The 27091-nt window shown below is 46.4% G+C and overlaps 1 protein-coding gene across 2 annotated transcripts in view; it reads right to left on the bottom strand.

Moving 5' to 3' along the window:
• The window catches only part of LOC138662747 (probable E3 ubiquitin-protein ligase MID2), a 718902-nt gene that overhangs the window by 681639 nt on the left and 10172 nt on the right, over positions 1-27091 (bottom strand). The gene's annotated exons all lie outside the window — the stretch shown is intronic.

The raw sequence follows: 27091 nt of genomic DNA, 5'->3' as shown, positions 1-27091 counted from the left end.
ATTTTGTAGGCAAAATAGAGGGATGCTATTTCCCATTAAAATAAAACCTATAATTAACGATAATTAAATTGTTATTTGACATAATATACTAAGGAACATTAGGCGCTTAACAACCATCAACCTAATAAAATGTATTTCACACATCCACTTCTCAATATTATTCTGTGTTTAAAAGGACGGGAAAGAATCCGGGCTCAGTCCTGGATCAGACTCAATTTGTTGTTGAGGACAGGGAATATGTAATCTGATTATTAAAAAATAATCAAAATATCTCATTTATTACATGTGGGTCATGACTCCAGTCCAAGTAGACCATGGCTTAGTACTCAGTCTATCTGATTACTTACAAGAGGTCATTATTCTGTAACATATAAACTTCCCCTTACTTATCATTACATGATTATTCTTTATTTTATTCATATAATCTCCGTACATCAAGTTTGTCATCATTTGGATTACAGTTCTCTATCACAATCAAAACCCTACATCTCCATGTTTCATCAAGAGCTATTAGTGGTTTCCTACTCTATTATTTTTTCATTTGTCTGCCCTTGAAACACTGATTAAACAAAGTGAAGAGATAAAGTGTTTCTAATTATTCCTCGTCATCACCCTACATTACAATCATAGTGCGACTGTAAATCTCTCATATTTTCCAGTCATTACTCCTACGTGTTTCGCTGGTATTTGTGATTCATCAGGGAGAGTATTTAGGGGCAGAATAAAACCAACCATGGCTGGATGCAATTCAATGGGGTCGCTTACACCAGCGGATATTGGTTGACGCAAGCAATGTAACTCATCGCTGGCAAACAATGGCAGACAAGTGTTTATACAAGACGAGAATCGTGAATGAAATCGTTGAATAACGATTGTTTTGAGAAAAACTATCACCATTTACGATACACATTTTTCAAAATGAGGAACAAGAATTTTGGGTTTATGTTTGATGAATGAGCGTTATTCAACACATTGTTCAGTTGCTCAACTCGTTTGCATTACACAATTATCGTGAATGATGGTTCAGTTTTTCAGATGAGCTAAATGTGCCTTTAGGAGCAAGTTTGTCCCATTGTCTGCCGAGAAGAGGAAAAACTGCACATTGTGGCTATGAATGTAGCTGTTACGCCGGCCACTTGCACGCCTTCTAAGCACCGGCCTACCCACCACATGTTTCCCTCTACTCCCCCTAGTACCTGGCCATCGCTCTGAGTTGCCTTGTGCTGGCTGTGAGTCATAGGGGACGCGGCTGATCTCTGCGGGAATTTTTATCCACTTTATCCCGCAGAGATTTGTGTCCCCAGCCTATTACCTGCTAGATATATTAGGCGATTCCACCCTCTACTCCTCACCCGAACATTGTTTCCTAGCCCGCTACTACCTGGTTCATGTGTATCTTTGTATTCTGTCTCCCTTTATGTTATCGACCCGACCTGTTTACTCGCTTAGTTAACATCTCCATTCCTGACTCCAGATTTGAAAAGTGACAGCATGCTGTCAGCCCCGACCTCGCATCATGTGACTTTGCTTCTGTCTTGCCCTCCTGTACCTCGTATTTGCATCTCTGACCCTCCAGTAATCTGCTGCAGTACCGTGGACTACCCTGGAGTGATACATAGAGTGTACCGACAGCCCAGCCTATCCTCACCATCAGAGACCCCAGTGAATACCCAGTAGACACATAGTCACACCCTCCGGGGTAGACTAGGCCCTTTATGCAGTGGGTGCACACCTACCAGCGTTAAATTATGTTTGGGCTATAGACCCAACTGATAAATTAGGACCTAGAGACCCCAAGTCTAGTGTACAAGTACTGTACGAGGAGGTACGCTCTCTATGTAAGCGTTAGGATCAGCTGATGCCGGCCATCAATGTCATCGCAACCCAGCTGCTGGATCTGTTCATTGCAATGTCCTCCCTGTCTTCTGCTTCTACCATGTCTGGCCAACCCTTCTCTGGACAGTCAGCCTCTCCAAGGAAACCGCCTGATGCTCCAATTCCTGGTGCAACTGCTAAGCTAAGCTTCCACTTCTGTCTCACGATGATGGAGACCCCAAGAAGAGCTGTGGCTTCATTAATGTGTAAGATCCGCTTCATACTCCACACTCACCTCTTTTCTTTGTATCAGAACGAGATAGTGTTTATGGTTTCTCTGCTGTCTCGACTAACAATGGGCAAACCCTATTATTTAGCGTGGAGGTGTGGAGACCCACGATGTTGGGAGGCTCCTGGTGATGTTACGTGTGGAATTCGAGGTTCCAGGCTGTATCTCCTCAACTGCTTTGTCCCTGTTGTCTCCTGGGCAGAGCATGAGTACTGTGGCACAATATGTTTTACACTTCTGTACCTTGGCAGCAGAGCTGGCTTGGAACAAAGAAGCCTTGGTAGCGACCTTCTGGCAGGGCCTGTTGGGTCAAATCAAGGATGAGTTGGCTGGAAGAGATCTACCATCCTCACTGGATGCCCTTATACAACTAGCTACTAGGAATTAGCATAGATCTCCACTTCCATGACGGAGCTCAGCAACAAGCTTCGGTGTCCACTCGTGCCAGAGGACCCCCAGACTGGCTCAAAACTTCCAGTTTCCTCTACTACCACAAATGGCACCCCTTGCAACTGAGAAGATGCAGGTTGAGTGGGCAAAACTGTATGTGCAGGAATGACAGCAGAGGTACAGAGAGAACATTTACATGTACTGTGGAGGCAATGGACATTTTGTTCACCAGTGGCCTGTGAGATAGGAACCTAGGGTTGACATGGGGAGCAACCCTAGATGAGAGTAATTGCTCTCCAAAGCTACTGAGTGAAGTTATCTTGACCAGGTAGGAGAGGTCCCTCTCCACTGCTGCCCACCTGGATTCCTGCTCTGCAGGCAACTTCATTGATCTGGATCTCTTCTGTCAACTTATGGTTCATGCGTATCTTTGTATTCTTTCCCGTTATCGACCCAGCCTTTTTACCTGTTTTATTTGACATCTTCATTCCTGACTACAGATTTGAAAACTGAAACCGTATTGCCTGCCCAGACCTCAAACCACCTGCCTTTGCTTCTGTCTTGTCCTTCTGTACCTCGTACCTGCATCTCTGACCCTCCAGGCAGCTGCTGCAGTCCCGGAGACTGCACTCAAGTGTTACCTGGTGTCTAGCGTTGAACCAGCCAATCCTCACCATCAGAGGTCAAAGTAAAGACTTGGAAGACATTTTGTCTCGCCCCTCCAGTGGCCTGTGGCGCAATGGGTCCACACCCATCAGTGTTACATTAGTGAACTGGAAATCTTGAGTCATGATCGAAGCCTTCGCAGAGATGTGAATAGGGCCTGGGGCTGTGAGGCTAACCAGATTAATATGGGAAGAAGTGATGGGATAAACTGTTGTACTGATATAAGAGGGAGGATGCAGCGGGGACTTGTGTTTTGGAAAATAGTATAGCAAGGTCTTCTTGTCCTGTAAGCCATGGGTATGGCCTGGATTAGACTGGACTGGGTGAAGCAGACAGTGGGGCAAGGCCAAGATGTGAAGACAACCCTACTATAAATGTGGGAGCGAGTGCGGAGTGGACCAGAGGACAAAGTCTTAGAGAGTAGTAGGGTTTATGAGAGAGAATGAGAGATTTTACCTGGATAGACAATGTGAGACTGTGTGAAGTAACACAGAAACTCGGCATAGTCACTGGGAAGGGAACAGAAACCTGAGTAAAAAAAATCAGCAAATTGCAACATATAAGAGTTATCCTTCCAAGGAGTCTGAACGCCAGTTGTGCCTCCGAATGTGGCAGCAGCCAAAAGTAGAGTTGAGCGACCTTGACCTTTTTAGAGTCGAGCCGGGTTTTGCGAAACCCGACTATGTCCAAAGTCGGGTCGAGTGAAATCGGCCGATTATGACGTAAAGTCGGGATCGACCGAAACACGAAACCCAATGCAAGTCAATGGGGCAGCATAGTCGGCAGTGAGTGGGGGCCAGGAAAACACCTAGAGTGCCCATTTTAATGTCAAAACCATCCATTCTTCTTAATGAAGCTTGTCAAGCGTAATTTACCTTATAATAATTGGAAGGCATTTGAAATTGGGGGTCATTTGGCTAAAGTTGTGGGGGGTAGGGCTGGTTCAAGTAATTAGTGGGCCCAGGAAATCTGGACCACGTCACGGCAGTGGAGCAGGGAGAGGTAAGTATTTCAACTTTGCAAGTGCTGTGAACCTGAGCAAGCAGGGGGGGCCCACTCGTTGGCATTGGCACTGGCACAGGGCCCCTCAAAGTACAGCGGTGTGTTTGCACGGCGGGGGCGCCTCCCACCGGCAGCAACACTTTTGCGTACTATGAGAGGCCCTGTGCCAGTGACGTCGCCAACTAGTATTCCTCCCCCCACCTGATGAAGGAACCTGCACTTTCATCTGCACCTTCCTCTTTGTCCCCGTGTAAGGTGGTATGGTATGCGGGAAGAGCAACCTGACTTTCAGCAGGGTCACAATGTTGTTGTGTAGCGTGCACGGGGAATGTTGCGTTATGGGTCAATGTACCAGCAGACTCATCTATCACTGGCTGGGCAATGGGCACGATGAAGTGGAAACACAGATATAGGCCCAAAGAAGAAAGTGGGCTAAATGCAGTTCAAAATTGGTAACACAGGAATAACCAGGGGGCATTGCAGTGGAGGACAACTGGAATGAGAGGCTGACACAGAGAGTAGGGCCAAATCAGTAAGTAGTCGAAATGCAGTTCAAAATTGGCAACCGTAGTAAACAGGCGGCACAGCTTTGTTCAGTGGAGGAGAACAGCAAGGAGTGGCAGACACCGATAGTAGGCCCCAACCCAACTAGTAGGCCAAATGCAGTCTAACATTAACAACTACTTAACGAGAGGCTGAAAATGGAATTTCAGGACAGGAAACCAGGAGAACAGCAAGGAGTGGCAGACACCGATAGTAGGCCCCAAACCAACTAGTACGCCAAATGCAGTTGTTCCATTTAACCACAATTTAATGAGAGCCTGAAGATAGAAGCTCAGGAAAGGCAACCTGGGGAACACCTTGGAGTGTAACACACCATCTCTCTCCACCCCATACCCATTTTGTAGGCCTAATGCTGTGTACTTTTCTACAACTACTAAACGAGAGTCGGAAGACCGAAGCAATGGCAAGGAAACCTGGGGAACACCTTGGAGTGTAACACACCATCTCTCTCCACCCCATACCCAATTTGTAGGCCTAATGCAGCCTACTTTCCGACACCTACTAAACGAGAGCATGAAGATCGAAGTTCAGGAAAGGCAACCTGGGGAACACCTTGGAGTGTAACACACCATCTCTCTCCACCCCATACCCATTTTTTAGGCCTAATGCAGTGTACTTTTCTACAACTACTAAACGAGAGTCGGAAGACCGAAGCAATGGCAAGGAAACCTGGGGAACACCTTGGAGTGTAACACACCATCTCTCTCCACCCCATTCCCCATTTTTTAGGCCTAATGCAGCCTACTTTCCGACACCTACTAAACGAGAGCATGAAGATCGAAGCTCAGGAAAGGCAACCTGGGGAACACCTTGGAGTGTAACACACCATCTCTCTCCACCCCATACCCATTTTGTAGGCCTAATGCTGTGTACTTTTCTACAACTACTAAACGAGAGTCGGAAGACCGAAGCAATGGCAAGGAAACCTGGGGAACACCTTGGAGTGTAACACACCATCTCTCTCCACCCCATACCCAATTTGTAGGCCTAATGCAGCCTACTTTCCGACACCTACTAAACGAGAGCATGAAGATCGAAGCTCAGGAAAGGCAACCTGGGGAACACCTTGGAGTGTAACACACCATCTCTCTCCACCCCATACCCAATTTGTAGGCCTAATGCAGCCTACTTTCCGACACCTACTAAACGAGAGCATGAAGATCGAAGCTCAGGAAAGGCAACCTGGGGAACACCTTGGAGTGTAACACACCATCTCTCTCCACCCCATTCCCCATTTTTTAGGCCTAATGCAGCCTACTTTCCGACACCTACTAAACGAGAGCATGAAGATCGAAGCTCAGGAAAGGCAACCTGGGGAACACCTTGGAGTGTAACACACCATCTCTCTCCACCCCATACCCATTTTGTAGGCCTAATGCAGCGTACTTTTCTACAACTACTAAACGAGAGCATGAAGATCGAAGCTCAGGAAAGGCAACCTGGTGAAAACCTTGGAGTGTAACACAACCTGTCTCTACACCCCATACCAAATTTGTAGGCCTAATGCAGCGTAGTTTCCACCAACTACTAAACGAGAGCCGGAAGATCGAAGCTCATGAAAGGCAACCCGGGGAACACCTTGGAGTGTAACACAACCTCTCTCTACACCACGAAAGGGCTGATTCTTAGGAAGGAAGGCTGTTGTAAATAAGCATTGCGCGTCCGAGGGTGATTATATTCTTATTCGGTATCTACTCACCCTCGGACGCGCCATGCTTCTTGATTTGTAATTAATGTTTATTTGCAATGTGCTTTTGACTTACTCAATTATTTTTTTAATTATTGATTTTATTAAATTAATAGTTTAACATCTTATTGGAAATAATTTAAAGGAGACGCGACAGGACAACACTCGGTGGATGCCATATCTGTGTTAACAACTCCAAAAAACTTTCAGTTAACTTCTTGCAGGAGAAAGAAATTGTAGCTGTTGGACCTTTGTAGTACAGTTCCAGATATTTGTTGTGTGTTTGTTTTGATTGTTAAAATGTCTGCATTTGAGATCTCAACACGATCTTATTTTTTATAATCAAATTAATTTTTTAAATATTTTATTAGGTTGGTTCAAGGGGTACACGGGCCGCAGTAGACAGGTCAGTGGAGGCCTAGTGGAAGGAGGGACCGCAGATGCGCCACTGTTTCACCCATACACAATTAGTAGGCCTAATGCAGCGTAGTTTCCAACAGCTACTAAACGAGAGCCGGAAGATCGAAGCTCAGGAAAGGCAACCTGGGGAACACCTTGGAGTGTAACACAACCTCTCTCTACACCACGGAAGGGCTGATTCTTAGGAAGGAAGGCTGTTTTAAATAAGCATTGCGCGTCCGAGGGTGATTATATTCTTATTCGGTATCTACTCACCCTCGGACGCGCCATGCTTCTTGATTTGTAATTAATGTTTATTTGCAATGTGCTTTTGACTTACTCAATTATTTTTTTAATTATTGATTTTATTAAATTAATAGTTTAACATCTTATTGGAAATAATTTAAAGGAGACGCGACAGGACAACACTCGGTGGATGCCATATCTGTGTTAACAACTCCAAAAAACTTTCAGTTAACTTCTTGCAGGAGAAAGAAATTGTAGCTGTTGGACCTTTGTAGTACAGTTCCAGATATTTGTTGTGTGTTTGTTTTGATTGTTAAAATGTCTGCATTTGAGATCTCAACACGATCTTATTTTTTATAATCAAATTAATTTTTTAAATATTTTATTAGGTTGGTTCAAGGGGTACACGGGCCGCAGTAGACAGGTCAGTGGAGGCCTAGTGGAAGGAGGGACCGCAGATGCGCCACTGTTTCACCCATACACAATTAGTAGGCCTAATGCAGCGTAGTTTCCAACAGCTACTAAACGAGAGCCGGAAGATCGAAGCTCAGGAAAGGCAACCTGGGGAACACCTTGGAGTGTAACACAACCTCTCTCTACACCACGGAAGGGCTGATTCTTAGGAAGGAAGGCTGTTTTAAATAAGCATTGCGCGTCCGAGGGTGATTATATTCTTATTCGGTATCTACTCACCCTCGGACGCGCCATGCTTCTTGATTTGTAATTAATGTTTATTTGCAATGTGCTTTTGACTTACTCAATTATTTTTTTAATTATTGATTTTATTAAATTAATAGTTTAACATCTTATTGGAAATAATTTAAAGGAGACGCGACAGGACAACACTCGGTGGATGCCATATCTGTGTTAACAACTCCAAAAAACTTTCAGTTAACTTCTTGCAGGAGAAAGAAATTGTAGCTGTTGGACCTTTGTAGTACAGTTCCAGATATTTGTTGTGTGTTTGTTTTGATTGTTAAAATGTCTGCATTTGAGATCTCAACACGATCTTATTTTTTATAATCAAATTAATTTTTTTTATATTTAATGATGTTGGTTCAAGGGGTACACGGGCAGCAATAGACAGGTCAGTGGAGGCCTAGTGGAAGGAGTGACGGCAGACAGGCATCAAAGGCCTAACATTGGGCTGGCTGTAGGCAAGTTAAAATTGGTTCCAGGGGAACACGGCCATCAGTGGCCTGGTCAGTGTAGTTGTAGTTGAAAGAATGGGACGCAGACAGGCTTCGAAGGCCTAACATAATAACATAGGGCTGGCTGTAGGCAAGTTAAAATTGGTTCCAGGGGAACACGGCCATCAGTGGCCTGGTCAGTGTAGTTGTAGTTGAAAGAACGGGACGCAGACAGGCTTCGAAGGCCTAACATAACAAACTTGGGCTGGCTGTAGGCACTTTTAAATTTGTTCCAGGGGTACATGGGCAGCAGTGTATGGTCAGTGGAAGTCTAGTGGAAGGAGTGACCGCAGACAGGCTTCCAAGGCCTAACATAACAAACTTGGGCTGGCTGTAGGCACTTTTAAATTGGTTCCAGGGGTACACGGGCAGCAGTGGTCTGGTTAGTGGAAGTCTAGTGGAAGGAGTGACCGCAGACAGGCTTCCAAGGCCTAACATAACAAACTTGGGCTGGCTGTAGGCACTTTTAAATTGGTTCCAGGGGTACACGGGCAGCAGTGGTCTGGTCTGTGGAAGTCTAGTGGAAGGAGTGACCGCAGACAGGCTTCGAAGGCCTAACATAACAAACTTGGGCTGGCTGTAGGCACTTTTAAATTGGTTCCAGGGGTACACGGGCAGCAGTGGTCTGGTCAGTGGAAGTCTAGTGGAAGGAGTGACCGCAGACAGGCTTCCAAGGCCTAACATAACAAACTTGGGCTGGCTGTAGGCACTTTTAAATTGGTTCCAGGGGTACACGGGCAGCAGTGGTCTGGTCAGTGGAAGTCTAGTGGAAGGAGTGACCGCAGACAGGCTTCCAAGGCCTAACATAACAAACTTGGGCTGGCTGTAGGCACTTTTAAATTGGTTCCAGGGGTACACGGGCAGCAGTGGTCTGGTCTGTGGAAGTCTAGTGGAAGGAGTGACCGCAGACAGGCTTCAAAGGCCTAACATAACAAACTTGGGCTGGCTGTAGGCACTTTTAAATTGGTTCCAGGGGTACACGGGCAGCAGTGGTCTGGTCTGTGGAAGTCTAGTGGAAGGAGTGACCGCAGACAGGCTTCGAAGGCCTAACATAACAAACTTGGGCTGGCTGTAGGCACTTTTAAATTGGTTCCAGGGGTACACGGGCAGCAGTGGTCTGGTCAGTGGAAGTCTAGTGGAAGGAGTGACCGCAGACAGGCTTCCAAGGCCTAACATTACAAACTTGGGCTGGCTGTAGGCACTTTTAAATTGGTTCCAGGGGTACACGGGCAGCAGTGGTCTGGTCTGTGGAAGTCTAGTGGAAGGAGTGACCGCAGACAGGCTTCGAAGGCCTAACATAACAAACTTGGGCTGGCTGTAGGCACTTTTAAATTGGTTCCAGGGGTACACGGGCAGCAGTGGTCTGGTCAGTGGAAGTCTAGTGGAAGGAGTGACGGCAGACAGTCTTCGAAGGCCTAACATAACAAAATTGGGCTGACTGTAGGCACTTTTAAATTGGTTCCAGGGTAACACGGCCAGCAGTGGCCTGGTCAGTGTAGTAGTTGTAGAAAGAAGGGACCGCAGACAGGCTTCGAAGGCCTAACATAACAAAAATGTCAAAACAATGGTATTGTCAGTGCCAGGCATTGAAGGATGTCAGCGCCTAGACTACACATTGGTGAAGCTGTGAGAGATAATTTTGCTAGTGGTAGAGCACTGTTTGAGCTGGGGGGGGGAACTGTCTTGTGGCCGGCGGTACAGGCACAGGGCCCCTCATATTACAACGGTGTGTCTGACGTTGGGTGCGCACCACCACCGCCAGAGACACTTTATTGTACTATGAGGGACCCAGTGGCAGTGCCGTCGACCAAAAGCGGCCACACCCACCTCTTCAGACAAACAGCACTCTCAAGGGTCCAAGCGCAAAGTGGCGATAGCACGGCCCCGTGTGGGGAGTTTGGCCATTTCGTGAGGTGGAAACATGTCGTATGCTGGACAATCAGGTGAAGAAAATTACGAGATTGGAAAAGTCATTCAGAATAGTCCACAGGCAAGACCTTTTCATAGGAAAGCTAGGTGTCAGCCGGGCAGGGTGGGGCAAAAGATTTTGAAATCCAGTTGTGGTTCATTTTAATGAAGGTTAGATCATCTACATTTTGGGTAGCCAGACGAGTCCTTTTTTCTGTTAGTATTGAACCTGCAGCACTGAATACTCTTTCTGATAGGACACTAGCTGCCGGGCAAGCAAGCTCCTGCAATGCATATTCTGCCAATTCTGGCCAGGTGTCTAATTTGGATGCCCAGTAATCAAATGGGAATGACGGTTGAGGGAGAACGTCGATAAGGGATGAAAAATAGTTTGTAACCATACTGGACAAATGTTGTCTCCTGTCACTTTGAATTGATGCTGCAGTACCTGTCCTGTCTGCGGTCATAGAAAAATCACTCCACAACCTGGTCAGAAAACCCCTCTGGCCAACGCCACTTCTGATTTCTGCCCCTCTAACACCTCTGGTCTGCTGGCCCCTGGAGCTCGTGTGAGAACGATCACGGGCGCTGTGTGCAGGGAATGCCAGAAGCAAACGGTCAACAAGAGTTGATTGTTTTGTTGCTAATATTAGTTCCAAGTTCTCATGTGGCATAATATTTTGCAATTTGCCTTTATAGCGAGGATCAAGGAGGCAGGCCAACCAGTAATCGTCATCGTTCATCATTTTTGTAATGCGTGTGTCCCTTTTGAGGATACGCAAGGCATAATCCGCCATGTGGGCCAAAGTTCCCGTTGTCAAATCTGCGGTTGTGCTTGGTTGAGGGGCAGTTGCAGGCAAATCTACGTCGCTTGTGTCCCTCAAAAAACCAGAACCCGGCCTTGCCACGCCACCAATTTCCCGTGCCCCCGGGAAAGCTTCCTCATTAAAAATATACTCATCCCCATCATCCTCCTCATCCTCCACCTCCTCTTCGCCCGGTACCTCGTCATGTACACTGCCCTGACCAGACAATCGCTGACTGTCATCAAGGCTTTCCTCTTCCTCTGGTGCAGACGCCTGATCCTTTATGTGCGTCAAACTTTGCATCAGCAGACGCATTAGGGGGATGCTCATGCTTATTATGGCGTTGTCTGCACTAACCAGCCGTGTGCATTCCTCAAAACACTGAAGGACTTGACACATGTCTTGAATCTTCGACCACTGCACACCTGACAACTCCATGTCTGCCATCCTACTGCCTGCCCGTGTATGTGTATCCTCCCACAAAAACATAACAGCCCGCCTCTGTTCGCACAGTCTCTGAAGCATGTGCAGTGTTGAGTTCCACCTTGTTGCAACGTCTATGATTAGGCGATGCTGGGGAAGGTTCAAAGAACGCTGATAGGTCTGCATACGGCTGGAGTGTACAGGCGAACGGCGGATATGTGCGCAAAGTCCACGCACTTTGAGGAGCAGGTCGGATAACCCCGGATAACTTTTCAGGAAGCACTGCACCACCAGGTTTAAGGTGTGAGCCAGGCAAGGAATGTGTTTCAGTTGGGAAAGGGAGATGGCAGCCATGAAATTCCTTCCGTTATCACTCACTACCTTGCCTGCCTCAAGATCTACAGTGCCCAGCCACGACAGCGTTTCTTGCTGCAAGAACTCGGACAGAACTTCCGCGGTGTGTCTATTGTCGCCCAAACACTTCATAGCCAATACAGCCTGCTGACGTTTGCCAGTAGCTGCCCCATAATGGGAGACCTGGTGTGCAACAGTGGCAGGTGCGGATGGAGTGTTTGTGCGACTGCGGTCTGTGGACGAGCTCTTGCTTCTGCAGGAGGACGAGGAGGAGGAGGAGGAGGAGGGGGTGCGAACGGCTACAGACAACTGTTTACTAGACCGTGGGCTAGGCAGAACTGTCCCAAACTTGCTGTCCCCTGTGGACCCTGAATCCACCACATTTACCCAGTGTGCCGTGATGGACACGTAACGTCCCTGGCCATGCCTACTGGTCCATGCATCTGTTGTCAGGTGCACCTTTGTGCTCACAGATTGCCTGAGTGCATGGACGATGCGCTCTTTAACATGCTGGTGGAGGGCTGGGATGGCTTTTCTGGAAAAAAAGTGTCGACTGGGTAGCTCGTAGCGTGGTACAGCGTAGTCCATCAGGTCTTTGAAAGCTTCGCTTTCAACTAACCGGTAGGGCATCATCTCTAACGAGATTAGTCTAGCTATGTGGGCGTTCAAACCCTGTGTACGCGGATGCGAGGCTAAGTATTTCCTTTTTCTAACCATAGTCTCATGTAGGGTGAGCTGGACTGGAGAGCTGGAGATCGTGGAACTAGCGGGGGTGCCGGTGGACATGGCAGACTGAGAGACGGTGGGAGATGGTATTGTTGCCGCCGGTGCCCTAGATGCAGTGTTTCCTACTACGAAACTGGTGATTCCCTGACCCTGACTGCTTTGGCCTGGCAAAGATACCTGCACAGATACAGCAGGTGGTGCGCTAAATGGTGGTCCTACACTGCCGGAAGGGATGTTGCGTTGATGACTAGCTTCATTGGCCGAGGGTGCAACAACCTTAAGGGACGTTTGGTAGTTAGTCCAAGCTTTCAAATGCATGGTGGTTAAATGTCTATGCATGCAACTAGTATTGAGACTTTTCAGATTCTGACCTCTGCTTAAGGAAGTAGAACATTTTTGACAGATGACTTTGCGCTGATCAATTGGATGTTGTTTAAAAAAATGCCAGACTGCACTCTTTCTAGCATCAGATACCTTTTCAGGCATTGCAGACTGAGCTTTAACCGGATGGCCACGCTGTCCTCCACCAGGTTTTGGCTTTGCCACGCGTTTTGGGCAAGATACGGGCCCGGCAGATGGAACCTGTGGCGATGTTGATGCCTGCTGCGGCCCCTCCTCCTCCTCTGCTTCAGAACTGCTGCCGCCTGCACCCTGTTCCCCCAATGGCTGCCAATCGGGGTCAAGAACTGGGTCATCTAATAACTCTTCTTGTACCTCCTGCGCAACTTCGTCTGTGTCACCGTTTCGTTCGGTGGTATAGCGTTCGTGATGGGGCAACATAGTCTCATCAGGGTCTGATTCTTGATCAGCACCCTGCGAGGGCAATGTTGTGGTCTGAGTCAAAGGACCAGCATAGTAGTCTGGCTGTGGCTGTGCGTCAGTGCACTCCATGTCAGATTCAACTTGTAATGGGCATGGACTGTTAACTGCTTCACTTTCTAAGCCAGGGACGGTATGTGTAAAGAGCTCCATGGAGTAACCCGTTGTGTCGCCTGCTGCATTCTTCTCTGTTGTTGTTTTTGCTGAAGAGGACAAGGAAGTGACTTGTCCCTGACCGTGAACATCCACTAACGACGCGCTGCTTTTACTTTTACCAGTTTCACGAGAGGAGGCAAAAGAGCTAGAGGCTGAGTCAGCAAGATAAGCCAAAACTTGCTCTTGCTGCTCCGGCTTTAAAAGCGGTTTTCCTAATCCCAGAAAAGGGAGCGTTCGAGGCCTTGTGTAGCCGGACGACGAACCTGGCTCCACAGCTCCAGACTTAGGTGCAATATTTTTTTCCCCACGACCACCTGATGCTCCACCACTACCACTACCCTCATTACCAGCTGACAATGAACGCCCCCGGCCACGACCTCTTCCACTAGACTTCCTCATTGTTTTAAAAACGTAACCAAACTAACGTTATTTGTTGCAGTCACACAACTTACACGGTGAGCTATAACTTCAGTATGATTTAGCTACCCCTTTACAGGTTGGTGAGACCACAGCGAAAATCAGGCCCAATGTTACACACTCTTTTTTTGGTGGCTGCAAATTAGAGAGATGCCCCACACGCAGGACTGTCACTGAAGCACAAATGTTAATATTAATGTCACACTATTATTTTTTTTTTTTTTTTATTTTTTTCAGGAACACTTTAGAAACCCCCCCAAAAAAAAAAAATAGATTTTTGCAGGGAGAATTTAGAAAACAAATGTAACAAACTATATGCTTTCTATGGGCCACTGAGTGAGAGATGACGCACACAGGAATCAGGAGTGGCACACAAGCCCAGAGGCCAATATTTTTCTACCAATGATTGATGTAGTTATTTTCTCTGGTAGATTTTGGAACCCAAATCAAGGAAAAAAAATATAGGCTTTCTATGGACCACAATTGGAGAGAGAGAGAGAGAGAGAGAGAGATGGCACACCCAGGAGTCAAGACTGGCACACAAGCAGAAAGGCCAATATTAATCTCCCATTTTTTGGGGGGGGGGTTTTTTTTTTTTTTTTTTTTTCAGGGAGACTTTAGAAAAAAAAATAATAAAAAAAATATGATTTTATCAGGAAGAATTTAGAAACCAAATAAAATAAAATTATTTTTTCAGGGAGAATTTATAAAACAAATAAAAACAAAAATAGGCGTTCTATGGCCCACTGACTGAGAGATGACGCACACAGGAGTCAGGAGTGGCACACAAGCCCAGAGGCCAATATTTTTCTACCAATGATTGATGTAGTTATTTTCTCTGGTAGATTTTGGAACCCAAATCAAGGAAAAAAAATATAGGCTTTCTATGGACCACAATTGGAGAGAGAGAGAGAGAGAGAGAGATGGCACACCCAGGAGTCAAGACTGGCACACAAGCAGAAAGGCCAATATTAATCTCCCACTGTTTTTTTTGTTTGTTTGTTTTTTTTTTTTTTCAGGGAGACTTTAGAAAAAAAAATAATAAAAAAAATATGATTTTATCAGGAAGAATTTAGAAACCAAATAAAATAAAATGATTTTTTCAGGGAGAATTTATAAAACAAATAAAAACAAAAATAGGCGTTCTATGGCCCACTGACTGAGAGATGACGCACACAGGAGTCAGGAGTGGCACACAAGCCCAGAGGCCAATATTTTTCTACCAATGATTGATGTAGTTATTTTCTCTGGTAGATTTTGGAACCCAAATCAAGGAAAAAAAATATAGGCTTTCTATGGACCACAATTGGAGAGAGCGAGAGAGAGAGAGAGAGAGAGAGAGAGAGAGATGGCACACCCAGGAGTCAAGACTGGCACACAAGCAGAAAGGCCAATATTAATCTCCCACTGTTTTTTTTGGTTGTTTTTTTTTTTTTTTTTTCAGGGAGACTTTAGAAAAAAAAATAATAAAAAAAATATGATTTTATCAGGAAGAATTTAGAAACCAAATAAAATAAAATGATTTTTTCAGGGAGAATTTATAAAACAAATAAAAACAAAAATAGGCGTTCTATGGCCCACTGACTGAGAGATGACGCACACAGGAGTCAGGAGTGGCACACAAGCCCAGAGGCCAATATTTTTCTACCAATGATTGATGTAGTTATTTTCTCTGGTAGATTTTGGAACCCAAATCAAGGAAAAAAAATATAGGCTTTCTATGGACCACAATTGGAGAGAGAGAGAGAGAGAGAGAGAGATGGCACACCCAGGAGTCAAGACTGGCACACAAGCAGAAAGGCCAATATTAATCTCCCACTGTTTTTTTTGGTTGTTTTTTTTTTTTTTTTTTCAGGGAGACTTTAGAAAAAAAAATAATAAAAAAAATATGATTTTATCAGGAAGAATTTAGAAACCAAATAAAATAAAATGATTTTTTCAGGGAGAATTTAGAAAACAAATAAAACCAAAAATAGGCGTTCTATGGCCCACTGACTGAGAGATGACGCACCCAGGAGTCAAGACTGGCACACAAGCAGAAAGGCCAATATTAATCTCCCACTGTTTTTTTTTTTTTTTTTTTTTTTTCAGGGAGACTTTAGAAAAAAAAATAATAAAAAAAATATGATTTTATCAGGAAGAATTTAGAAACCAAATAAAATAAAATGATTTTTTCAGGGAGAATTTAGAAAACAAATAAAACCAAAAATAGGCGTTCTATGGCCCACTGACTGAGAGAGAGAGAGAGATGGCACGCTTAGTACTGGCACACAAGCCCAAAGGGCAATATTAATCTCCCTTTTTTTTTCAGGGAAAATTTCTAAAACCCAAAAAAAAAAAAAAATAGGCTTTCTATGGCCCACTATTTGTGAGAGAGATGGGACGCTCAGGACTGGCACAGATGGCACGCTCAGGACTGGCACAGAAGCCCAGAGGCCAATATTAATCTCCCTTTTTTTCTGGGAGAATTTATAAAACCAAAAAAATATTTAAATAGGCTTTCTATGGCCCACTATTTGTGAGAGAGATGGCACGCTCAGGACTGGCACAGATGGCACGCTCACAACTGGCACACAAGCCCAGAGGCCAATATTAATCTCCCTTTTTTCAGGGAAAATTTATAAAACCAAAAAAAAAATTAAATAGGCTTTCTATGGCCCACTATTTGTGAGAGAGATGGCACGCTCAGGACTGGCACAGATGGCACGCTCACAACTGGCACACAAGCCCAGAGGCCAATATTAATCTCCCTTTTTTCAGGGAAAATTTATAAAACCAAAAAAAAAATTAAATAGGCTTTCTATGGCCCACTATTTGTGAGAGAGATGGCACGCTCAGGACTGGCACAGATGGCACGCTCACAACTGGCACACAACCCCAGAGGCCAATATTAATCTCCCTTTTTTTCAGGGAGAATTTATAAAACCAAAAAAAAAAATTAAATAGGCTTTCTATGGCCCACTATTTGTGAGAGAGATGGCACGCTCAGGGCTGGCACAGATGGCACGCTCACAACTGGCACACAAGCCCAGAGGCCAATATTAATCTCCCTTTTTTCAGGGAAAATTTATAAAACCAAAAAAAAAATTAAATAGGCTTTCTATGGCCCACTATTTGTGAGAGAGATGGCACGCTCAGGACTGGCACAGATGGCACGCTCACAACTGGCACACAAGCCCAGAGGCCAATATTAATCTCCCTTTTTTTCAGGGAGAATTTATAAAACCAAAAAAAAAATTAAATAGGCTTTCTATGGCCCACTATTTGTGAGAGAGATGGCACGCTCAGGGCTGGCACAGATGGCACGCTCAGGACTGGCACACAAGCCCAGAGGCCAATATTAATCTCCCTTTTTTTCAGGGAGAATTTATAAAACCCCAAAAAAAATAAAATAGGCTTTCTATGGCCCACTATTTGTGAGAGAGATGGCACACTCAGGACTGGCACACAAGCCCAAAGGCCAATATTAATCTCCCACTGTATTTTTATCAGGGAGAATTTATACACCCCACAAAAAAAAAATACAGAAAAATGAAAAGGCTTTCTATGGCCCACTATGTGAGAGAGATGGCACACACAGGGATGGCACTCTAGCAGAAATGCCAAATTGCCAATCTTAATCTCCCACCAAAAAAAAAAAAAAACAGGGAATGTCCTACAATTACTATCTCCCTGCCTGCAGTAATCTCAGCCAGGTATGGCAGGCAGCAATAAGGAGTGGACTGATGCACAAATGAAATAAAAAGTGTGGACAAACAAAAAAGATAGCTGTGCAGAAAGGAAGGAACAAGAGGATTTGTGCTTTGAAAAAAGCAGTTGGTTTGCACAGCGGCGTACACACAGCAATGCAGCTATCAGGGAGCCTTCTAGGGCAGCCCAATGAGCTACAGCGCTGAGGGGAAAAAAAAAAAAAAAACTTCCACTGTCCCTGCACACCGAGGGTGGTGTTGGACAGTGCAAATCGCTGCAGCACAAGCGGTTTTGTGGTTAATGGACCCTGCCTAACACTATCCCTGCTTCTGACAAAGCGGCAGCAACCTCTCCCTAAGCTCAGATCAGCAGCAGTAAGATGGCGGTCGGCGGGAACGCCTCTTTATAGCCCCTGTGACGTCGCAGACAGCAAGCCAATCACTGCAATGCCCTTCTCTAAGATGGTGGGGACCAGGACCTATGTCATCACGCTGCCCACACTCTGCGTTTACCTTCATTGGCTGAGAAATGGCGCTTTTCGCGTCATTGAAACGCGACTTTGGCGCGAAAGTCGCGTACCGCATGGCTGACCCCGCACAGGGGTCGGATCGGGTTTCATGAAACCCCGACTTAGCCAAAAGTCGGCGACTTTTGAAAATGTTCGACCCGTTTCGCTCAACCCTAGCCAAAAGGTTTGGTGTCTTTCGGTGCCCGCGGTTATTTTCAGTAAAGATGAGCCGATTTAATTAGATTAGTTTGCAGAAAGCATCATCTCCGACAAACATCACCTGGTGTGACGTCCTAAAGTGTTACACGGGCCCCGGAGGAGCGATCTGTGCGCCTGCACAACCTCCGGCACACTGCTCAGCCATGGGTATAGGACACTAAAGGTAAATTGTGGATTCAGCACGGCTACGTCTGCAGTCTGGAGTTTCAGGATGTGTGTGTGACATTAAATTGCTTCAGGCAAAGCAAACCTGTTCTGAGAATCACAGCCCTGGCACTACATCTATGGAAAATCACAGCTGCTTCACAGATCTTAGAGGGGTTTGTCTCATGATGCCTCTTTTACAAGCAGCCGCATCAACATATCATGCACATTTGCTCTTACATGTCGCTCCTCCATCTCTTCTCTGATAGATCTTGTTTCTACTGCCAGAGATCTTGGCAGGCACTTAAACGGGCTGCCCCCTATTGGACAAACGTGGCGTAATGAGATCAGGTCCCTAATTAAAATAAGGTACGGTAATTACCTAACGAGATGGTGCGGCCAGTATAAAGTGCTCCTGATGAAGTCCAGTGCAGCGAAACGTGCGTCTAGAGCAGTGTTTCTCAACTCCAGTCCTCAAGTCCCACCAACAGGTCATGTTTTAAGGATTTCCTTAGTATTGCATAGGTGATCATTTCATCACCTTTTCAAGCATTAATTCCATCACCTATGCAGTAGTAAGGAAATCCTGAAAACATGACCTGTTGGTGGGTCTTGAGGAATGGAGTTGAGAAATACTGTTCTAGGGGCTTCTGCGCTCCTCTCGTGTCTCTGTCCCCAGAGAACTTTATACTGGCCTCACCACGTCTTTAGGTCATTATTGGCTCCTGTTGATGGACTCCACGCACTTTATTCATTACATGTGACCTTTTGTTGCATATTGCGGCATACTCCATCATCTCTGCCCGGAGCTAGAGAGATAAGATATTAGCTGCTCTTCGGTGACTGGCAGAATAATGCTGAAGACGTGCTTTTTACAAATACAGTATATGACAAATGTTTGGTGAATTTGAATACACCAAGTTGTTTAATGATTTGTTCGATTTCTTTTTCTGTTCTCCTTCCTTTTCCCTTTCTACCTGTTTTCCCCCATATTCCTTCCTCGCCCTTTTTCTTTCCTCCCTTACTCACTTTTATAATTGCCCTTTACTTGTTTTTTTATAATATAATTTGTTTTAATAATTCCATACTTAATAAACTCAATAAAAAATACTTGAAAAAGAGATAATATAATAAAATAATACAGACATGGTGATACTTTTCCCCTGATTGTTGCTCTCGGCGGTCACACACCGTGCTGCTGGCCTCTATAGCCCTATAGTGGTTATGTCACTCATCCTTCATAAAAAGGAAGCGCAGCGCATTCTGCTGCACGTTCCTCCTCCATCCTGATGGAGAGTGCCAAGATACTCAGACGTACTTACATCAATGAGCAGAAAGAAATTAAGGTGGGAACACCTCGATGATGACAGGAGACAACAGCTCTCTAATCACTGTTCACCTGCGGAGTGTCCCCGTGACCATCACAGTGATATCCATGTAGCATGTGATACGGCCAGGAGTAATGACAGTGCGCTCTGCTCAAATCCATTTTCCATTCTGTTACTGTATCTGTGAACAGACGCTACACTTTTACATGTGACACGGTGGGGAGTAATGACAGTGCACTCTCCACAAATCCACTTCCTATTCTGTCACTTTATCTGTGACCAGACTCTATACTGTTATATGTGAAACAGCTGGAATAATGACTGTGCACTCTCCACAAATCCACTTCCCATTCTGTCACTGTATCTGTGAACAGGCAATACACTTTTATATGTGACATGGCCGTGAATAATGACAGTGCACTCTCCACAAATCCACTTCCCATTCTGTCACTGTATCTGTGAACAGGCAATACACTTTTATATGTGACATGGCCATGAATAATGACAGTGCACTCTCCACAAATCCACTTCCCATTCTGTCACTGTATGTGTGAACAGGCAATACACTTTTATATGTGACATGGCCGTGAATAATGACAGTGCGCTCTCCACAAATCCACTCCCCATTCTGTCACTGTATCTGTGACCAGACTCTATACTGTTATATGTGAAACGGCCGGAATAATGACAGTGCGCTCTCCACAAATCCACTTCCCATTCTGTCACTGTATATGTGACCAGACTCTACACTTTTATATGTGACATGGCCATGAATAATGACAGTGCGCTCTCCACAAATCCACTCCCCATTCTGTCACTCTATCTGTGACCAGACTCTATACTGTTATATGTCAAACGGCCGGAATAATGACAGTGCGCTCTCCACAAATCCACTTCCCATTCTGTCACTGTATCTGTGACCAGACTCTACACTTTTATATGTGAAACGACCGGAATAATGACAGTGCGCTCTCCACAAATCCACTTCCCATTCTGTCACTGTATCTGTGAACAGACGCTACACTTTTATATAAGGTGGGGCGAACATGCACATCCAGATACATTTCACGTGACAATAGCAGCTGCCGGACACATCAGACTCAGCCATCAATCGTTAGTAAAAATTGTTTCTACAGAACTGCAGCTTTACTTTATCTAGGGCCAATGTATTTTCAAGGAATATAAATGCTATAGGCAAGAGTTTTTAAAGGGAATTTGTCACCAACTTATTGCCACCCCATCTGAGAGCAGCATAAAGTAGGGGCAGAGACACTGATTCCAGAGGGTTGCTAATCTGTTGTGGGCTATCTGCTGCAGATCTAGCACTTCTCTGAATGCTGAGCCCTATATAACCCCGCCCACACCACTAATTGGTAGCTTTCTGTGTACACTGTGCATAGGCAGAAAGCTGCCAATTAGTGATGGGGACAGGTGATACAGAGCTTATGAATATGGAGGACGACATGACGGCAGGTTTACTAGTCCTCTAGTGAAAATCTCCTGCTGATAATGCTGTGATTTTATTTAAACTATAACAAGCAGCCCAGTAAGTGATACATCGCTGAAATCAGGGTCTCTGCCACTACGTTGTGCTGCTCTCAGAATAGGTGGCAAAATATGGTGACAAATTTCCTTAAAAATATTTGTACATTTTATTGAATGGACATAAAAGAAAGCGATCCAAAAGTAAAGACAACTAATAGACCCCTTTTAATTGATGCTTCATACCATCCCCCTTTTAACTCATGAATGGAGGTTGCGGGGCCCCCAACTTATCTTGGCTTCAGGTGCGGATGTAAGGACATGGACATGCTACTCACGTTTCCCAATTGAAGAAACAAGTTTATTGTTGTTATGTGGTGTAATGTGAAATGTAATATATAATGCAATGTTGTGATGTCATGTGAACAGTGTTATGTGGTAATGACGTGCAGGTTCACTGTAGGAAAAGTTAATGTTTGGGACTAGCCCAGAGTGGGAGCGGTTATTTTGTATAGGGAAAGTGATCATTTCCTGTAAGGCTAGGTTCACACTAGTGTTGCGCCGCCCTTTTGCGTTTTGCGACGCGTGCGTCGTTTTTGACGAAAATCGGACGCACAGAAAATGCTACAATGTAGCGTTTTCTTGCGTCCGACGCTAGCGTCGGAAACGACGCACGTGGCGAAAACGCCACCAAAACAACGCACGCGTCCCCTATGTTAAACATAGGGGCGCGTCGCCGCTGCGTCGCCGCTGCGTCGCCGGCGCAACAGCGACGCACATTGGCGGAACGCCAATGTGAACGTAGCCTAAGAGAGTTAGATAGGGCCAGGAGTGAATAGTGGGTGAAGGCCAGGAGTGAATAATGGGTGACCTTAAAAGTCCAAGGCAAGCAGTGACACCCACCATGCCCAGAGGACCTGCACAATGTTTACTGTCTCCTCTTCTGCCCAGAAGAGACCATGCTGAAGAGGAGACTATAAACATTGCGCTGGGCACAGTGGATGGATCATGCGCAGATTGAGAATTAGTATGGACTTTTAGATGCCATTTTGATGGAGACCTAATGTTTTTGCAGACAAAAGAAAGTACCTCACGTGCACAAGACTTAAAATAGGAGGCAGATGAGTGACAAATCAGTGACCTGTGATTCCAGCAGGAGGCAGAGGGGCCAGAAACAGAAGGAGAGATTGTCCACAGTCCCGCCCCATAGTCCCACCACATAGTCCAACTCCATAGTAACATACATAGTAACATAGTAACATAGCTAGTAAGGCCGAAAAAAGACATTTGTCCATCCAGTTCAGCCTATATTCCATCATAATAAATCCCCAGATCTACGTCCTTCTACAGAACCTAATAATTGTATGATACAATATTGTTCTGCTCCAGGAAGACATCCAGGCCTCTCTTGAACCCCTCGACCGAGTTCGCCATCACCACCTCCTCAGGCAAGCAATTCCAGATTCTCACTGCCCTAACAGTAAAGAATCCTCTTCTATGTTGGTGGAAAAACCTTCTCTCCTCCAGACGCAAAGAATGCCCCCTTGTGCCCGTCACCTTCCTTGGTATAAACAGATCCTCAGCGAGATATTTGTATTGTCCCCTTATATACTTATACATGGTTATTAGATCGCCCCTCAGTCATCTTTTTTCTAGACTAAATAATCCTAATTTCGTTAATCTGTCTGGGTATTGTACTTCTCCCATCCCCTTTATTAATTTTGTTGCCCTCCTTTGTACTCTCTCTAGTTCCATTATATCCTTCATGAGCACCGGTGCCCAAAACTGGACACAGTACTCCATGTGCGGTCTAACTAGGGATTTGTACAGAGGCAGTATAATGCTCTCATCATGTGTATCCAGACCTCTTTTAATGCACCCCATGATCCTGTTTGCCTTGGCAGCTGCTGCCTGGCACTGGCTGCTCCAGGTAGTCCTGCCCCATAGTCCCGCCCCATAGTCCAGTCCCATAGTCCAGCCTCATAGTCCCGCCCCATAGTCCCACCCCATAGTCCAGCCCCATAGTCCCACCACATAGTCCAACTCCATAGTCCCGCCCCATAGTCCAACTCTATAGTCCCGCCCCATAGTCCTGCCCCATAGTCCAGCCCCATAGTCCCACCCGATAGTCCAGCCCCATGGTCCCACCACGTAGTCCAACTCCATAGTCCCGCCCCATAGTCCCACCACATAGTCCAACTCCATAATCCCGCTCCATAATCCCGCCCCATAGTCCCGCCCCATAGTCCCGCCCCATACTCCCACCACAAAGTCCAACTCCATAGTCCCGCCCCATGGTCCGGCCCCATAATCCCACCACATAGTCCCGCCCCATAGTCCAGCCCCATAGTCCAGCCCCATAGTCCAGCCCCATAGTCCCACCCCATAGTCCAGCCCCATAGTCCCACCACATAGTCCAACTCCATAGTCCCACCCCACAGAATCAGTGACCTGTGATTCCAACAGGAGGCAGAGGGTCCAGAACCAGAAGAAGAGATTGTCCACAGTCCCGCCCCATTGTCCCACAACATAGTCCAACTCCATAGTCCTGCCCCATAGTCCCGCCCCATAGTCCAGCCCCATAGTCCCGCCCCATAGTCCTGCCCCATAGTCCAGCCCCATAGTCCCACCACATAGTCCAACTCCATAGTCTCGCCCCATAGTCCAACTCCATAGTCCTGCCCCATAGTCCCACCCCATAGTCCAGCCCCATAGTCCCGTCCCATAGTCCAGCCCCATAGTCCCACCACATAGTCCAACTCCATAGTCCCACCCCATAGTCCCACCACATAGTCCAACTCCATAGACCTGCCCCATAGTCCCGCCCTATAGTCCCGCCCCATAGTCCAGCCCCATAGTCCCACCACATAGTCCAACTCCATAGTCCTGCCCCATAGTCCGGCCCCATAGTCCCATCACATAGTCCAACTCCATAGTCCCGCCCCATAGTCCAACTCCATAGTCCCGCCCCATAGTCCTGCCCCATAGTCCAGCCCCATTGTCCCACCCGATAGTCCAGCCCCATGGTCCCACCACGTAGTCCAACACCATAGTCCCGCCCCATAGTCCCACCACATAGTCCAACTCCATAATCCCGCTCCATAATCGCGCCCCATAGTCCAGCCCCATAGTCCCGCCCCATAGTCCCGCCCCATAGTCCCACCACATAGTCCAACTCCATAGTCCCGCCCCATGGTCCGGCCCCATAATCCCACCACATAGTCCCGCCCCATAGTCCAGCCCCATAGTCCAGCCCCATAGTCCAGCCCCATAGTCCCACCCCATAGTCCAGCCCCATAGTCCCACCACATAGTCCAACTCCATAGTCCCACCCCACAGAATCAGTGACCTGTGATTCCAACAGGAGGCAGAGGGTCCAGAACCAGAAGAAGAGATTGTCCACAGTCCCGCCCCATAGTCCAGCCCCATAGTCCCACCACATAGTCCAACTCCATAGTCCCGCCCCATGGTCCGGCCCCATAATCCCACCACATAGTCCCGCCCCATAGTCCTGCCCCATAGTCCCACCCCATAGTCCAGCCCCATAGTCCCATCCCATAGTCCAGCCCCATAGTCCCACCACATAGTCCAACTCCATAGTCCCACCCCATAGTCCCACCACATAGTCCAACTCCATAGACCTGCCCCATAGTCCCGCCCTATAGTCCCGCCCCATAGTCCAGCCCCATAGTCCCACCACATAGTCCAACTCCATAGTCCTGCCCCATAGTCCCACCACATAGTCCCGCCCCATAGTCCAGCCCCATAGTCCCACCACATAGTCCAACTCCATAGTCCCACCACATAGTCCAACTCTATAGTCCCACCCCATAGTCCCACCACATAGTCCAACTCCATAGTCCCGCCCCATAGTCCCGCCCCACAGTCCCGTTACATTGTCTCATGACATAGTCCCACTCATAGTCCCATCATATTGTCCCATGACATAGTCCCGCTCATAGTCCCATCACATTGTCCCATGACATAGTCCTGCCCCATAGTCCCATCACATTGTCACATGTCATAGCCCCGCCCCACAGTCCCGTCACATTGTCCTATGACATAGTCCCGACCATAGTCCCATCACATTGTCACATGACATAGTCCCGCCCCATAGTCCCATCACATTGTCACATGTCATAGTCCCGCCCCACAGTCCCGTCACATTGTCCTATGACATAGTCCCGACCATAGTCCTGCCCCTAACTTTAAACACTGATTACACAAGAAGTACAAAATGGATTTCTTCACCGCAGGAATCATTTTAATCAGTATTACAGCACTAATATGGCACTGTCTGTAGTTTCCACAGCAAAATCCTGCTGACAGGTTCTCTTTAAAGCTGGGTGGTGGTGACGTTGGTAGAAGCAGTGGACATAGGGAGCAAATGAGTAAACTACTAAGGAAGGAAACTGTGGAAAATGCTTCAAGTTGTAGAGGAAACGTCCATAGGACCATGTACCCGTTATGTCTTGTATATTTTCTCTATCAAATCCCCATTCAGTAAAGAGTTTATTTTTGACTGGTCGTCGCCATCATTGAACTGTGGAACGTCTGGTCGTGGCAAATGAGCAACATCGGTTACAATCAACCTGCTCGAGCATAGACTCACTCGCAGCATAAACAGTATACAGAAAAGCAGCAACGGACAGCACTTCAGAGGGTCGGGATACACGCTCTAAAGTCCATAGACCCAATTTGGACAAATACAACTAAAGAGTCGAAACGTTGGTCGAAATGTTGTATGTATTGATGGCAGAATAAAGAACTTTTTACTTTTTCACCTGGATTGGACGCTGCTCGTTTTTCTTTAGTCACTCACGGCACAAGTCCACACACCCAGCCAGGACCCCCGCCGTCATGTAACGGTGGGCACTAGAGATGAGAGCCTCACCCACTGCTACCGCCCTGCACCATGCTACATGGACATAGACATTACAGGGACTCTTTTCATGGACAATATACAGTGCACACTCCTACCTGCTTTGGGGATGACCGTGCCCCCTTACCTCTAGGGCCCCTGTGCAGCTCCACAGGTTACACCAATGGCATACCCACTCCTGCTTCTGACATTTTCCACTTCCATGAAGTCCTGCTGTAACTGTAAAGATCCCCTCTCACTGCATGCTCTTCTGCCAACCTGGACTGCCAGCGGTTCGCTAACTCTCGAGCGGCGGCATGGCGCCTCTTTCTTCATGCCTCGGAATGTAATGGAAGCACTGAACCCCCATTGGCAAAGTGTCACAATGATGTAAAATAGGAAAGTCATGATGCTCTGCCAAGATGGTATACAATGTAACGGAAACCCAGCACTGGCAGCTCCTCTGTCTCCCTCCATTTATACAGAGCGGGATGCATTACCTCGTATGATGACAAAGCTCCACAAGTAATTATACTGTGTCAAACGCGGCGGACATGCTGGGGTCTTTTTACCGTTTCCATGCACAATCACTTAATCTGCACCTGTAAAACCACCCAGCCATAATGATCACCTGCACCGTACTTCACAAACAGCTGCTTCTCTACAAGATCTATGGAATCTGGCACCAGGTTTTTGCTACCCTATCTCAGAGCAGCATAATGTAGGGGCAGAGACCATGATACTTACAATGTATCACTTACTGGGTGCTGCAGTTTTAATTAAAAACACTTTTTCCTTCTGCAGATCTAGCAGTTCTCTAAATGCTGAGCTCTGAATAACCCCGCCCACACCACTGATTGGCAGCTTTCTGTGTGCTGCACTCTGCATTGTCAGAAATCTACCAATCAGTGATGGAGGCGTGGTTGTACTACCAGGCAGCAGGTTTACTTGTCCTGTAGTGATAATCTCCTATTGGTAAAACAGTGATTTTAGAAAAACTAC

Source organism: Ranitomeya imitator, chromosome 2 (assembly GCF_032444005.1).
Source record: "Ranitomeya imitator isolate aRanImi1 chromosome 2, aRanImi1.pri, whole genome shotgun sequence".
NCBI classification, from domain to species: domain Eukaryota; kingdom Metazoa; phylum Chordata; class Amphibia; order Anura; family Dendrobatidae; genus Ranitomeya; species Ranitomeya imitator.
Note: the sequence above shows the minus strand (reverse complement) of the source record. Positions and strands in the feature narration are given on the sequence as shown.